Below are 14,473 nucleotides of genomic sequence, written 5' to 3'. Positions count from 1 at the left end.
CCGCCGGGACGGGGAATTTCCCCCGGAAGGCATCTCCATCGACACCACCGCCATCTTCATCAACGCTGCTAACTCCTATGATGAGGAGGGAGTAGTTCTCCCCCGAGGCTAAGGGCTGTACCGTAGCTATGTGGTTCATCTCTCTCCCCATGTGATCTTTATGTGATCATGAGCTTTGTGATCTAGTTGAATATCATCTATGTGCTACTCTAGTGATGTTATTAAAGTAGTCTATTCCTCCTTCATGATGTAATGTTGACAAGTGTGTGCATCATGTAGTACTTGGTATAAGCTATGATTGTGATCTCTTGTAGATTATGAAGTTAACTATTACTATGATAGTATTGATGCGATCTATTCCCCCTTTCATAGCCTGACGGTGACAGTGTGCATGCTATGTTAGTACTCGGTATAATTGCAATGGTCTATTATGCACTCTAAGGTTACTTAAATATGAACACCGGATGTTGTGGAGCTTGTTGATGCGTGTAGTTGACACGTCCGTTGGGAACCCCAAGAGGAAGGTGTGATGCGCATAGTAGCAAGTTTTCCCTCAGAAAGAAACCAAGGTTTATCGAACCAGGAGGAGCCAAGAAGCACGTTGAAGGTTGATGGCGGAGGAGTGTAGTGCGGCGCAACACCAGGGATTCCGGCGCCAACGTGGAACCCGCACAACACAATCACGGTAACTTTGCCCCAACGTAACAGCGAGGTTGTCAATCTCACCGGCTTGTCTGTAAACAAAGGATTAGATGTATAGTGTGGATGATGATGGTTGTTTGCGAAGAACGAGAAAGAACAATTGCAGCGAGTTTGTATTTCAGATGTAAAGAATAGGACCGAGATCCACAGTTCACTAGCGGTGTCTCTCCCATAAGATAGCGAGATGTTGGGTGAACAAATTACGGTTGGGCAATTGACAAATAAAGAAGGCATAACAATGCACATACATATATCATGATGAGTACTATGAGATTTAATCAGTGGCATTACGACAAAGTACATAGACCGCTATCCGAGCATGCATCTATGCCTAAAAAGTCCACCTTCGAGGTTATCATCCGAACCCCCTCCGATATTAAGTTGTAAACAACGGACAATTGCATTAAGTATGGTGCGTAATGTAATCAACACAAATATCCTTAGACAAAGCATCGATGTTTTATCCCTAGTGGCAACAGCACATCCACAACCTTAGAACTTTATGTCACTGTCCCAGATTTAATGGAGGCATGAACCCACTATCGAGCATAAATACTCCCTCTTGGAGTCTGATGGCGTGTAACTGACACGTTCGTTGGGAACCCCAAGAGGAAGGTATGATGCGCACAGCAGCAAGTTTTCCCTCAGAAAGAAACCAAGGTTTATCAAACCAGGAGGAGCCAAGAAGCACGTTGAAGGTTGATGGCGGCGGGATGTAGTGCGGCGCAACACCAGAAACAGCGAGGTTGTCAATCTCACCGGCTTGCTGTAACAAAGGATTAGATGTATAGTGTGGATGGTGATTGTTTGCAAGAACAGTAAAGAACAATAGCAGCAGATTTGTATTTCAGATGTAAAGAATGGATCGGGGTCCACAGTTCACTAGAGGTGTCTCTCCCATAAGATAGCATGTTGGGTGAACAAATTACGATCGGGCAATTGACAAATAGAGAGGGCATAACAATGCACATACATGACATGATGAATATTGTGAGATTTAATTGGGCATTACGACAAAGTACATAGACCGCTATCCAGCATGCATCTATGCCTAAAAAGTCCACCTTCGAGGTTATCATCCGAACCCCTTCCGATATTAAGTTGCAAAACAACGAGACAATTGCATTAAGTATGGTGCGTAATGTAATCAATAACTATATCCTCGGACATAGCATCAATATTTTATCCCTAGTGGCAACAGTACATCCATAACCTTAGAGGTTTTCGTCACTCCCCGCATTCACGGAGACATGAACCCACTATCGAGCATAAATACTCCCTCTTGGAGTTAAGAGCAAAAACTTGGCCGGAGCCTCTACTAATAACGGAGAGCATGCAAGATCATAAACAACACATAGGTAATAGATTGATAATCAACATAACATAGTATTCTCTATCCATCGGATCCCGACAAACACAACATATAGAATTACAGATAGATGATCTTGATCATGTTAGGCAGCTCACAAGATCCGACAATGAAGCACATGAGGAGAAGACAACCATCTAGCTACTGCTATGGACCCATAGTCCAGGGGTGAACTACTGTTGACGTCAGAAACCCACCGGCGGGCAGAGACGGGCAACACCGTAGAGCCGGGAACAACTAGGGCTGCGGCTGGCCCCAGTCCCTCAGAGCAACGGCCCGCAAAGCCTCCTGGTCGCACGCACCGATGTTTATCACAAGGGCGTGCCACCCGACCTATACCTGGTCGGGAAGGTGTGGATGATGCCTCGCTTAGTTTCTGCGAGGGCACACACGTAAACGTTAAATACGAGCCTCGATCGGCTCTCGGGTTATCTCTCGAATCGGCTCAAAGAGCCGATCCACCCATGATTCGACGAGGTGTCCGAATATATGGTGGTCCTGCTTGATCAAGGTAAAGCTAATGAGATCTACGACGATGTGGGGTTTTCACCGCATAATCGGATCGTCCTACTCCAGGTTGGGCCTCGCGGCCACGCACGGTGATCGTAAGCCGATCCTAAACAAGGCCTAAAAACCAACACGAGGTTGATCCTCGGAACATCTCGCTTAGGGCCAACGAACGACACCCTACGTGCCGCTGGATCCTCCCCCCCTTTGTAAGGCCTAACTATTGCAGATATTAAACTAATCCTTGTAGAACAAGGAGCAATCGTAACGGATCAGATCTACCAAACTATGATCAAGCGGGGTGCCGCCCCTACACCTAAGACAGGTGTAAGGGCGGCTAGACATGCAAGGGTTGCACTACGAAAGCATGTAACATGAAGAACAATGCTAACCCTAACATGTCTAAGATAACTACGTTGCTCGCCATCAAAAAGGCTTCGATACGAGCAACGCGTGAACAATGTAGGCAGGCTTGTGCTGCCTAGATCGCAAGATGCGATCTAGGCAGCATGACGCTTACCGGTAGAAACCCTCGAGACGAAGGAGTTGGCGATGCGCCGAGATTTGTTTGTGTTTGAACGTTGGTTGTTGTTTATTCCATAAACCCTAGGTACATATTTATAGTCCGGCGGACTTTCTAATGTGGGCGTGCACCGGACCGTGCACGAGTAAGATTCTAACTTCTAAACTAAAATGCGATCTAATATGTTACAGATACACGGGCAATTAAGCCCAACTTAGTAAAAGGCCGATTCACGTATTTCTTCTGTATATATATATATATATATATATATATATATATATATATATATATATATATATATATATATATATATTCTTCACATCCATCTTGATCGCGGCCCACCTCTGACTTGGTCAAATTCTGGTGATAACAACTACTCACTCATCACTCCGGAGGCGACCATGGCGGTGAAGAGTCCTCCGGGAGATGATTCCCCTCTCCGGCAGGATGCCGGAGGTGATCTCCGTAATCCCCCAAGATGGGATTGGCGGCGGCGGCGTCTCTGGAAGGTATTCCGTATCGTGGCTCTCGGTGCGGGGGTTTCGCGACGAAGGCTTTAAGTAGGCGGAAGGGCAACGCGGGGGCCACACGAGGGGCCCCACACGCCGAGGCCGCGCGGCCAAGGGCCGGGCCGCGCCGCCCGCTGTGTCGGCGCCTCGTGGCCCCACTTCCTTTCCCCTCGGTCTTCCGGAAGCTTCGTGCAAAAATAGGACCCCGGGCGTTGATTTCGTCCAATTCCGAGAATATTTCCTTTGTAGGATTTCGAAACCAAAAACAAGCAGAAAACAAGAATCGGCTCTTCGACATCTCGTTAGTAGGTTAGTGCCGGAAAAATGCATAAATACGACATATAATGTGTATAAAACATGTAGATATCATCAATAATGTGGCATGGAACATAAGAAATTATCGATACGTCGGAGACGTATCGGCATCCCCAAGCTTAGTTCTCGCTCGTCCCGAGCAGGTAAACGATAACAAAGATAATTTCGGAGTGACATGCCATCATAACCTTGATCATACTATTGTAAACATATGTAATGAACGCAGCGATCAAAACAATGGTAATGACATGAGTAAACAAGCTGAATCATAAAGCAAAGACTTTTCATGAATAGTACTTAAAGACAAGCATCAATAAGTCTTGCATAAGAGTTAACTCATAAAGCAATAAATCAAAGTAAAGGTATTGAAGCAACACAAAAGAAGATTAAGTTTCAGCGGTTGCTTTCAACTTGTAACATGTATATCTCATGGATAATTGTCAACATAGAGTAATATAACAAGTGCAATATGCAAGTATGTAGGAATCAATGCACGGTTCACACAAGTGTTTGCTTCTTGAGGTGGAGAGAAATAGGTGAACTGACTCAACATTAAAAGTAAAAGAAAGGTCCTTCAAAGAGGAAAGCATCGATTGCTATATTTATGCTAGAGCTTTTATTTTGAAAACAAGAAACAATTTTGTCAACGGTAGTAATAAAGCACATGTATCATGTAAATTATATCTTACAAGTTGCAAGCCTCATGCATAGTATACTAATAGTGCACGCACCTTGTCCTAATTAGCTTGGACTACCGGGATCATCGCAATACACATGTTTTAACCAAGTGTCACAAAGGGGTACCTCCATGCCGCATGTACAAAGGTCTAAGGAGAAAGCTCGCATTTTGGATTTCTCGCTTTTGATTATTCTCAACTTAGACATCCATACCGGGACAACATGGACAACGAGATAATGGACTCCTCTTTAATGCATAAGCATGTAGCAACAATTAGTGTTCTCATATGAGATTGAGGATATATGTCCAAAACTGAAACTTCCACCATGATTCATGGCTTTAGTTAGCGGCCCAATGTTCTTCTCTAACAATATGCATGCTCTAACCAATAAATGGTAAATCTCCCTTACTTCAGACAAGACGGACATGCATAGCAACTCACATGATATTCAACAAAGAGTAGTTGATGGCATCCTCAGAAACATGGTTATCGCACAACAAGCAACTTAATAAGAGATAAAGTGCATAAGTACATATTCAATACCACAATAGTTTTTAAGCTATTTGTCCCATGAGCTATATATTGTAAAGGTGAAGAATGGAAATTTTAAAGATAGCACTCAAGCAATTTACTTTGGAATGACGGAGAAATACCATGTAGTAGGTAGATATGGTGGACACAAATGGCATAGTGGTTGGCTCAAGGATTTTGGATGCATGAGAAGTATTCCCTCTCGATACAAGGTTTAGGCTAGCAAGGTTATTTGAAACAAACACAAGGATGAACCGGTGCGAGAAAAACTCACATAAAAGACATATTATAAACATTATAAGACTCTACACCGTCTTCCTTGTTGTTCAAAACTCAATACTAGAAATTATCTAGACTTTAGAGAGACCAAATATGCAAACCAAATTAGCAAGCTCTAGGTGTTTCTTCATTAATGGGTGCAAAGCATATGATGCAAGAGCTTAAACATGAGCACAACAATTGCCAAGTATCAAATTATTCAAGACATTTTAGAATTACTACATGTAGCATTTCCCGATTCCAACCATATAACAATTTAACGAAGAAGATTCAACCTTCGCCATGAATACTATGAGTAAAGCCTAAGGACATATTTGTCCATATGCAACAACGGAGCGTGTCTCTCTCCCACACAATGAATGCTAGGATCCATTTTATTCAAACAAAAACAAAAAACAAAAACAAACCGACGCTCCAAGCAAAGTACATAAGATGTGACGGAATAAAAATATAGTTTCGGGGAGGAACCCGATAATGTTGTCGATGAAGAAGGGGATGCCTTGGGCATCCCCAAGCTTAGACGCTTGAGTCTTCTTAGAATATGCAGGGGTGAACCACCGGGGCATCCCCAAGCTTAGAGCTTTCACTCTCCTTGATCATATTGCATCATTCTCCTCTCTTGATCCTTGAAAACTTCCTCCACACCAAACTCGAAACAACTCATTAGAGGGTTAGTGTACAATAAAAATTAACATGTTCAGAGGTGACACAATCATTCTTAACACTTCCGGACATTGCATAAAGCTACTGGACAATAATGGAACAAAGAAATTCATCCATCATAGCAAAAGAGGCAATGCGAAATAAAAGGCAGAATCTGTCAAAACGAACGAGTCCGTAAAGATGGATTTTATTGAGGCACCGGACTTGCTCAAATGAAAATTCCCAAATTTAATGAAAATTGCGTACATATCCGAGGATCACGCACGTAAATTGGCATATTTTTCTGAGCTACCTATAAAGGGGCAGGTCGAAATTCGTGACGAGCAAAGAAATCATTCTATCGCGCAGTAATCCAAATCTAGTATTCACTTTACTATCAAAGACTTTACTTGGCACAACAAAGCACAAAACTAAGATAAGGAGAGGTTGCTACAGTAGTAAACAACTTCCAAGACTCAAATATAAAACAAAAATACTGTAGTAAAAACATGGGTTGTCTCCCATAAGCGCTTTTCTTTAACGCCTTTCAGCTAGGCGCAAAAAGTGTATATCAAGTATTATCGAAAGGTGATGCATCTTCAGCGGGGTTTGGAGTTTTATCAACCATGCATAGTATATTGGATACATAAGTTTCAGCGGCTCCCTTTTCATTAGTCTTAGACTTGCTACTCTCATCAAACAAATTTTCAGGAACAAGCCAAGCATAGTTATTTTCTTGCGCTTCATTCATCGCTAGGAGCTTACATGGTATTGGTGCTTTGATTTCCCTACCATCATTAATATTATTAGTGTACCTTACTCTCTCCATGTCCATATTTTCAAGGATACTAACAAAATTGGTATAAGAACCAAGCATCTTATATTTAATAAAGACCTTTCTAGCCTCTCTTGCTATACCACCAAATTCTCTAAGAAGGGTTTCTAAAACAAAATCTTTCTTTTCTCCTTCTTCCATATCACTAAGTGTAAGAAACATGTGTTGGATTATAGGATTGAGATTAACAAATTTAGTTTCCAACATGCGAACTAAAGCAGCAGCAGCAATTTCATAATTAGGAGCAAGTTCTACCAAGTGTCTATCTTCAAAATCTTCAACGGTACTAACATGATTGAAAAATTCTTCTATATTGTTTCTCCCAACTATAGACCCACGTCCTACCGGTATGTCTTTTACGGTAAAATTAAAAGGAAACATGTTGAAATAAGTAAAGCAAATATAAGTAACTAATTTTTTTGTGTTTTTGATATAGAGTGCAAGACAAGTAAATAAAGTAAAGCTAGCAACTAATTTTTTTGTGTTTTGATATAATGCAGCAAACAAATAAGTAAATAAAATAAAGCAAGACAAAAACAAAGTAAAGAGATTGGATTGTGGAGACTCCCCTTGCGAGCGTGTCTTGATCTCCCCGGCAACGGCGCCGTAAAAAGAGCTTGATGGCGTGTAACTCACACGTTCGTTGGGAACCCCAAGAGGAAGGTATGATGCGCACAGCAGCAAGTTTTCCCTCGAAAGAAACCAAGGTTTATCGAACCAGGAGGAGCCAAGAAGCACGTTGAAGGTTGATGGCGGCGGATGTAGTGCGGCGCAACACCAGAGATTCCGGCGCCAACGTGGAACCCGCACAACACAACCAAAGTACTTTGCCCCAACGAAACAGCTGAGGTTGTCAATCTCACCGGCTTGTCGTAACAAAGGATTAGATGTATAGTGTGGATGATGATTGTTTGCGAAGAACAAGTAAATAACAATAGCAGCAGATTTGTATTTCGGATGTAAAGAATGGACCGGGGTCCACAGTTCACTAGAGGTGTCTCTCCCATAAGATAGCATGTTGGGTGAACAAATTACAGCTCGGGCAATTGACAAATAGAGAGGGCATAACAATGCACATACATGACATGATGAATATTGTGAGATTTAATTGGGCATTACGACAAAGTACATAGACCGCTATCCAAGCATGCATCTATGCCTAAAAAGTCCACCTTCGAGGTTATCATCCGAACCCCTTCCAGCATTAAGTTGCAAAACAACGGACAATTGCATTAAGTATGGTGCGTAATGTAATCAATAACTACATCCTCGGACATAGCATCAATGTTTTATCCCTAGTGGCAACAAGACATCCATAACCTTAGAGGTTTCTCGTCACTCCCGCATTCAACGGAGACATGAACCCACTATCGAGCATAAATACTCCCTCTTGGAGTTAAGAGCAAAAACTTGGTCGAGCCTCTACTAATAACGGAGAGCATGCAAGATCATAAACAACACATAGGTAATAGATTGATAATCAACATAACATAGTATTCTCTATCCATCGGATCCCGACAAACACAACATATAGAATTACAGATAGATGATCTTGATCATGTTAGGCAGCTCACAAGATCCGACAATGAAGCACATGAGGAGAAGACAACCATCTAGCTACCGCTATGGACCCATAGTCCAGGGGTGAACTACTCACTCATCACTCCGGAGGCGACCATGGCGGTGAAGAGTCCTCCGGGAGATGATTCCCCTCTCCGGCAGGTGCCGGAGGTGATCTCCAGAATCCCCCGAGATGGGATTGGCGGCGGCGGCGTCTCCGGAAGGTTTTCCGTATAGTGGCTCTCGGTACCGGGGGTTTCGCGACGAAGGCTTTAAGTAGGCGGAAGGGCAACGCGGGGGCCACACGAGGGCCCCACACGCCGGGGCCGCGCGGCCAAGGGCCGAGCCGCGCCGCCTCGCTGTGTCGGCGCCTCGTGGCCCCACTTCCTTTCCCCTCGGTCTTCCGGAAGCTTCGTGCAAAAATAGGACCCCGGGCGTTGATTTCGTCCAATTCCGATAATATTTCCTTTGTAGGATTTCTGAAACCAAAAACAGCGAGAAAACAGAATCGGCTCTTCGGCATCTCGTTAGTAGGTTAGTGCCGGAAAATGCATAAATACGACATATAATGTGTATAAAACATGTAGATATCATCAATAATGTGGCATGGAACATAAGAAATTATCGATACGTCGGAGACGTATCAGAGTCACAAGTATCAACTTGGCCAGAGCCTCTACTAGCAACGGAGAGCATGCAAGAACATAAATAACATATATGATAGATTGATAATCAACTTGACATAGGCAGCTCACAAGATCTAACATGATAGCACAATGAGGAGTAGACAACCATCTAGCTATTGCTATGGACCCATAGTCCAGGGGTGAACTACTCACACATCGATCCGGAGGCGATCATGGCGATGAAGAGACCTCCGGGAGATGATTCCCCTCTCCGGCAGGGTGCCGGAGGCGATCTCCTGAATCCCCCGAGATGGGATTGGCGGCGGCGGCGTCTCCGGAAGGTTTTCCGTATCGTGGCTCTCGGTACCGGGGGTTTCGCGACGGAGGCTTTAAGTAGGCGGAAGGGCGGAGTCGGGAGAGTCACGGGGGCCCCACACGCTAGGGCCGCGCGGGCCCCCTCTAGGCCGCGCCGCCCTAGTGTGGCGGCGCCCGTGGCCCCACTTCGTCTCCCTCCGGTCTTCCGGAAGCTTCGTGTAAAAATAGGCCCCGGGCGTTGATTTCATCCAATTCCGAGAATATTTCCTTACTAGGATTTCTGAAACCAAAAACAGCAGAAAACAACAATCGGCTCTTCGGCATCTCGTCAATAGGTTAGTGCCGGAAAATGCATAATAATGACATATAATGTGTATAAAACATGTGAGTATCATCATAAAAGTAGCATGGAACATAAGAAATTATAGATACGTTTGAGACGTATCAAGCATCCCCAAGCTTAGTTCCTACTCGCCCTCGAGTAGGTAAACGATAACAAAGATAATTTCTGAAGTGACATGCTATCATAATCTTGATCATACTATTGTAAAGCATATGAGATGAATGCAGCGATTCGAAGCAATGATGAAGATAATGAGTAAACTAATGAATCATATAACAAAGACTTTTCATGAATAATAATTTCAAGACAAGCATCAATAAGACTTGCATAAGAGTTACTCATAAAGCAATAGATTCAAAGTAAAAGCATTGAAGCAACACAAAGGAAGATAAAGTTTCAGCGGTTGCTTTCAACTTCAACATGTATATCTCATGGATAATTGTCAACACAAAGCAATATAATAAGTGCAATAAGTAAACATGTAAGAATCAATGCACACAGTTGATACAAGTGTTTGCTTCTAAGATAGGAAGAATAGGCAAACTGACTCATCAATAAAGTAAAAGATAGGCCCTTCGCAGAGGGAAGCATTGATTACTATATTTGTGCTAGAGCTTTTCATTTTGAAAACAAGAAACAATTTTGTCAATGGTAGTAATAAAGCATATGAGTTATGTATAAGACATCTTATAAGTTGCAAGCCTCATGCATAGTATACTAATAGTGCTCGCACCTTGTCCTAATTAGCTTGGATTAACACGGATTATTATTGCATAGCAGATGTTTCAACCAAGTGTCACAAAGGGGTACCTCTATGCCGCCTGTACAAAGGTCTAAGGAGAAAGCTCGCATTGGATTCTCGCTTTTGATTATTCTCAACTTAGACATCCATACCGGGACAACATAGACAACAGATAATGGACTCCTCTTTAATGCATAAGCATTCAACAACAGCTTAATATTCTCATAAGAGATTGACGATTAGTTGTCCACACTCGAAACTTCCACCATGAATCATGGCTTTAGTTAGTGGCCCAATGTTCTTCTCTAACAAGTATGCATACTCAAACCATTTGATTTTGAAAACCGCCCTTACTTCAGTACAAGACGAACATGCATAGCAACTCACATGATATTCAACAAAGGTAAAAGTTGATGGCGTCCCCGTAAAACATGGTTACCGCTCAACAAGCAACTTACTAAGAAATAAGACACATAAGTACATATTCTTCACCACGATAGTTTTTAAGCTATTTTATCCCATGAGCTATATATTGCAAAGGTAAAGAATAGAAATTTTAAAGGTAGCACTCAAGTAATTTACTTTGGAATGGCGGAGAAATACCATGTGGTAGGTAGGTATGGTGGACACAAATGGCATGGTTATTGGCTCAAGGATTTGGATGCACGAGAAGAATTCCTCTCAATACAAGGCTAGGCTAGCAAGGTTGTTTGAAGCAAACTCAAGTATAAAAGGTGCAGCAAAGCTCACATATGAACATATTGTAGCTATTATAAGACTTTACATTGTCTCCTTGTTGTTCAAACACCTCAACCAAAAAATATCTAGACTCTAGAGATCAATCATGCAAACCAAATTTTAACAAGCTCTATGTAGTTATTCATTAATGAGTACAAGGTTCATGATGCAAGAGCTTAAACAAGATCTATATGAGCACAACAATTGCCAAGTATCACATTATTCAAGACATTAAACCATTTACCACATGCGGCATTTTCCGTTTCCAACCATATAACAATGAATGAAGTAGTTCAACTTTCGCAATAAACATTAAAGATGAAGCTAAGAACATATGTGTTCATACGAAACATCGTAGCGTGTCTCTCTCCCAAACAAAGAATGCTAGGATCCGATTTATTCAAACAAAAACAAAAATAAAAACAAACAGACGCTCCAAGTAAAGCACATAAGATGTGACGGAATAAAAATATAGTTTCACTAGGAACCTGATAAGTTGTCGATGAAGAAGGGATGCCTTGGGAATCCCCAAGCTTAGACGCTTGAGTCTTGTTAAAATATGCAGGGATGAACCACGGGGGCATCCCCAAGCTTTGACTTTTCACTCTTCTTGATCATATTGTATCATCCTCCTCTCTTGACCCTTGAAAACTTCCTCCACACCAAACTCGAAACAAACTCATTAGAGGGTCAGTGCATAATTCATATATTCAGAGGTGACATAATCATTCTTAACACTTCCGGACATTGCACAAAGCTACCGAAAGTTAATGGAACAAAGAAATCCATCTAACATAGGAAAACGAGCAATGCGAAATAAAAGGCAGAATCTGTCAAAACGAACAGTTCATAAAGACGAATTTTAAAGTGGCACCAGACTTGCTCAGATGAAAATGCCCAAATTGAATGAAAGTTGCGTACATATCTGAGGATCACGCACGTAAATTGGCAGATTTTTTTAATTTTTCTACAGGGACTACTGCCCAAATTCGTGACAGCAAGAAATCTGTTCCTGCGCAGTAATCCAAATCTAGTATTGGCTTTACTATCAAAGACTTTACTTGGCACAACAATGCAATAAAATAAAGATAAGGAGAGGTTGCTACAGTAGTAAACAACTTCCAAGGCTCAAATATAAAATAAAGTGCAGAAGTAAAATAATGGGTTGTCTCCCATAAGCGCTTTTCTTTAACGCCTTTTCGCCTAGGCGCGTAAAGTGTGTATCAAGTAACATCAAGAGACGAAGCATCAACATCATAATTTGTTCTAATAATAGAATCATAAGGTAACTTCATTCTCTTTCTAGGGAAGTGTTCCATACCTTTCTTGAGAGGAAATTGATATTTAATATTACCTTCCTTCATATCAATGGTAGCACCAACAGTTCGAAGAAAAGGTCTTCCCAATATAATGGGACAAGATGCATTGCATTCAATATCCAAGACAACAAAATCAACGGGGACAAGGTTATTGTTAACCATAATACGAACATTATCAATCCTCCCCAAAGGTTTCTTTATAGCATTATCAACAAGATTAACATCCAAATAACAATTCTTCAATGGTGGCAAGTCAAGCATATCATAAATTTTCTTAGGCATAACGTAAATACTTGCACCAAGATCACATAAAGCATTACAATCAAAATCATTGACCCTCATCTTAATGATGGGCTCCCAACCATCTTCTAACTTTCTAGGAATAGAGGTTTCAAGTTTTAGTTTCTCCTCTCTAGCTTTTATGAGAGCATTTGTAATATGTTTTGTAAAGGCCAAATTTATAGCACTAGCGTTGGGACTTTTAGCAAGCTTTTGTAAGAACTTTATAACTTCAGAGATGTGATAATCATCAAAGTCTAAACCATTATGATCTACAGCAATGGGATCATTATCCCCAATATTTTGAAAAATTTCAGCAGTTTTATCAATTTCAGCAGTTTTGGCAGTTTCAGGCAATTTTGCACGCTTTGCACTAGGGGTAGTAACATTGCCAACACCAATTATTTTACCATTGATAATAGGAGGTGTAGCAACATGTGAATCATTAACATTACTAGTGGTGGTAATAGTCCAAACTTTAGCTATATTATTCTCTTTAGCTAGGTTTTCATTTTCTTCTCTTTCCCACCTAGGATGCAGTTCAGCCATCAATCTAATATTCCCATTAATTCGAACTTGGATGGCATTTTCTGTAGTAACAATTTTATTATCAATATCCCTATTAGGCATAACTTTCAATTTTAAAAGATCAACATCAGAGGCAAGACTATCAACCTTAGAAGCGAGAATATCAATTTTATCGAGCTTTTCCTCAACGATTTGTTAAAAGCAGCTTTGTGTACTAATAAATTCTTTAAGCATGGCTTCAAGACCAGGGGTACACTCCTATTATTGTTGTAAGAATTCCCATAAGAATTACCATAACTATTACCATTAGCAGAAGGATATGGCCTATAGTTGTTACCAGAATTATTCCTATAAGCATTATTGTTGAAATTATTATTTTTAATGAAGTTCACATCAACATGTTCTTCTTGGGCAACCAATGAAGCTAAAGGAACATTATTAGGATCAACATTAGATCTACCATTCACAAGCATAGACATAATAGCATCAATCTTATCACTCAAGGAGGAGGTTTCTTCAACAGAATTTACCTTCTTACCTTGTGGAGCTCTTTCCGTGTGCCATTCAGAGTAATTTGTCATCATATCATCAAGAAGCTTTGTTGCCGCCCCTAAAGTAATGGACATAAAGGTACCTCCAGCAGCTGAATCCAATAGGTTCCACGAAGAAAAGTTCAATCCTGCATAAAAGGTTTGGATGATCATCCAAGTAGTCAGTCCATGGGTTGGGCAATTCTTTACCAAAGATTTCATTCTCTCCCATGCTTGAGCAACATGTTCATTATCTAATTGCTTGAAATTCATTATGCTACTTCTCAAAGATATAATTTTAGCGGGAGGATAATATCTACCAATAAAAGCATCCTTACATTTAGTCCATGAATCAATACTATTTCTAGGCAGAGATAGCAACCAATCTTTAGCTCTTCCTCTTAAAGAGAAAGGAAACAATTTTAATTTTATAATGTCACCATCTACATCCTTATACTTTTGCATTTCACATAGTTCAACAAAATTATTAAGATGGGCAGCAAGCATCATCGTAACTAACACCATAAAATTGCTCTCTCATAACAAGATTCAGTAAAGCAGGTTTAATTTCAAAGAATTCTGCTGTAGTAGCAGGTGGAGC

The sequence above is a fragment of the Lolium rigidum genome, chromosome 4, assembly GCF_022539505.1.
Source record: "Lolium rigidum isolate FL_2022 chromosome 4, APGP_CSIRO_Lrig_0.1, whole genome shotgun sequence".
Classification (NCBI taxonomy): Eukaryota; Viridiplantae; Streptophyta; class Magnoliopsida; order Poales; family Poaceae; genus Lolium; species Lolium rigidum.
This window is presented reverse-complemented; position numbering follows the sequence as displayed.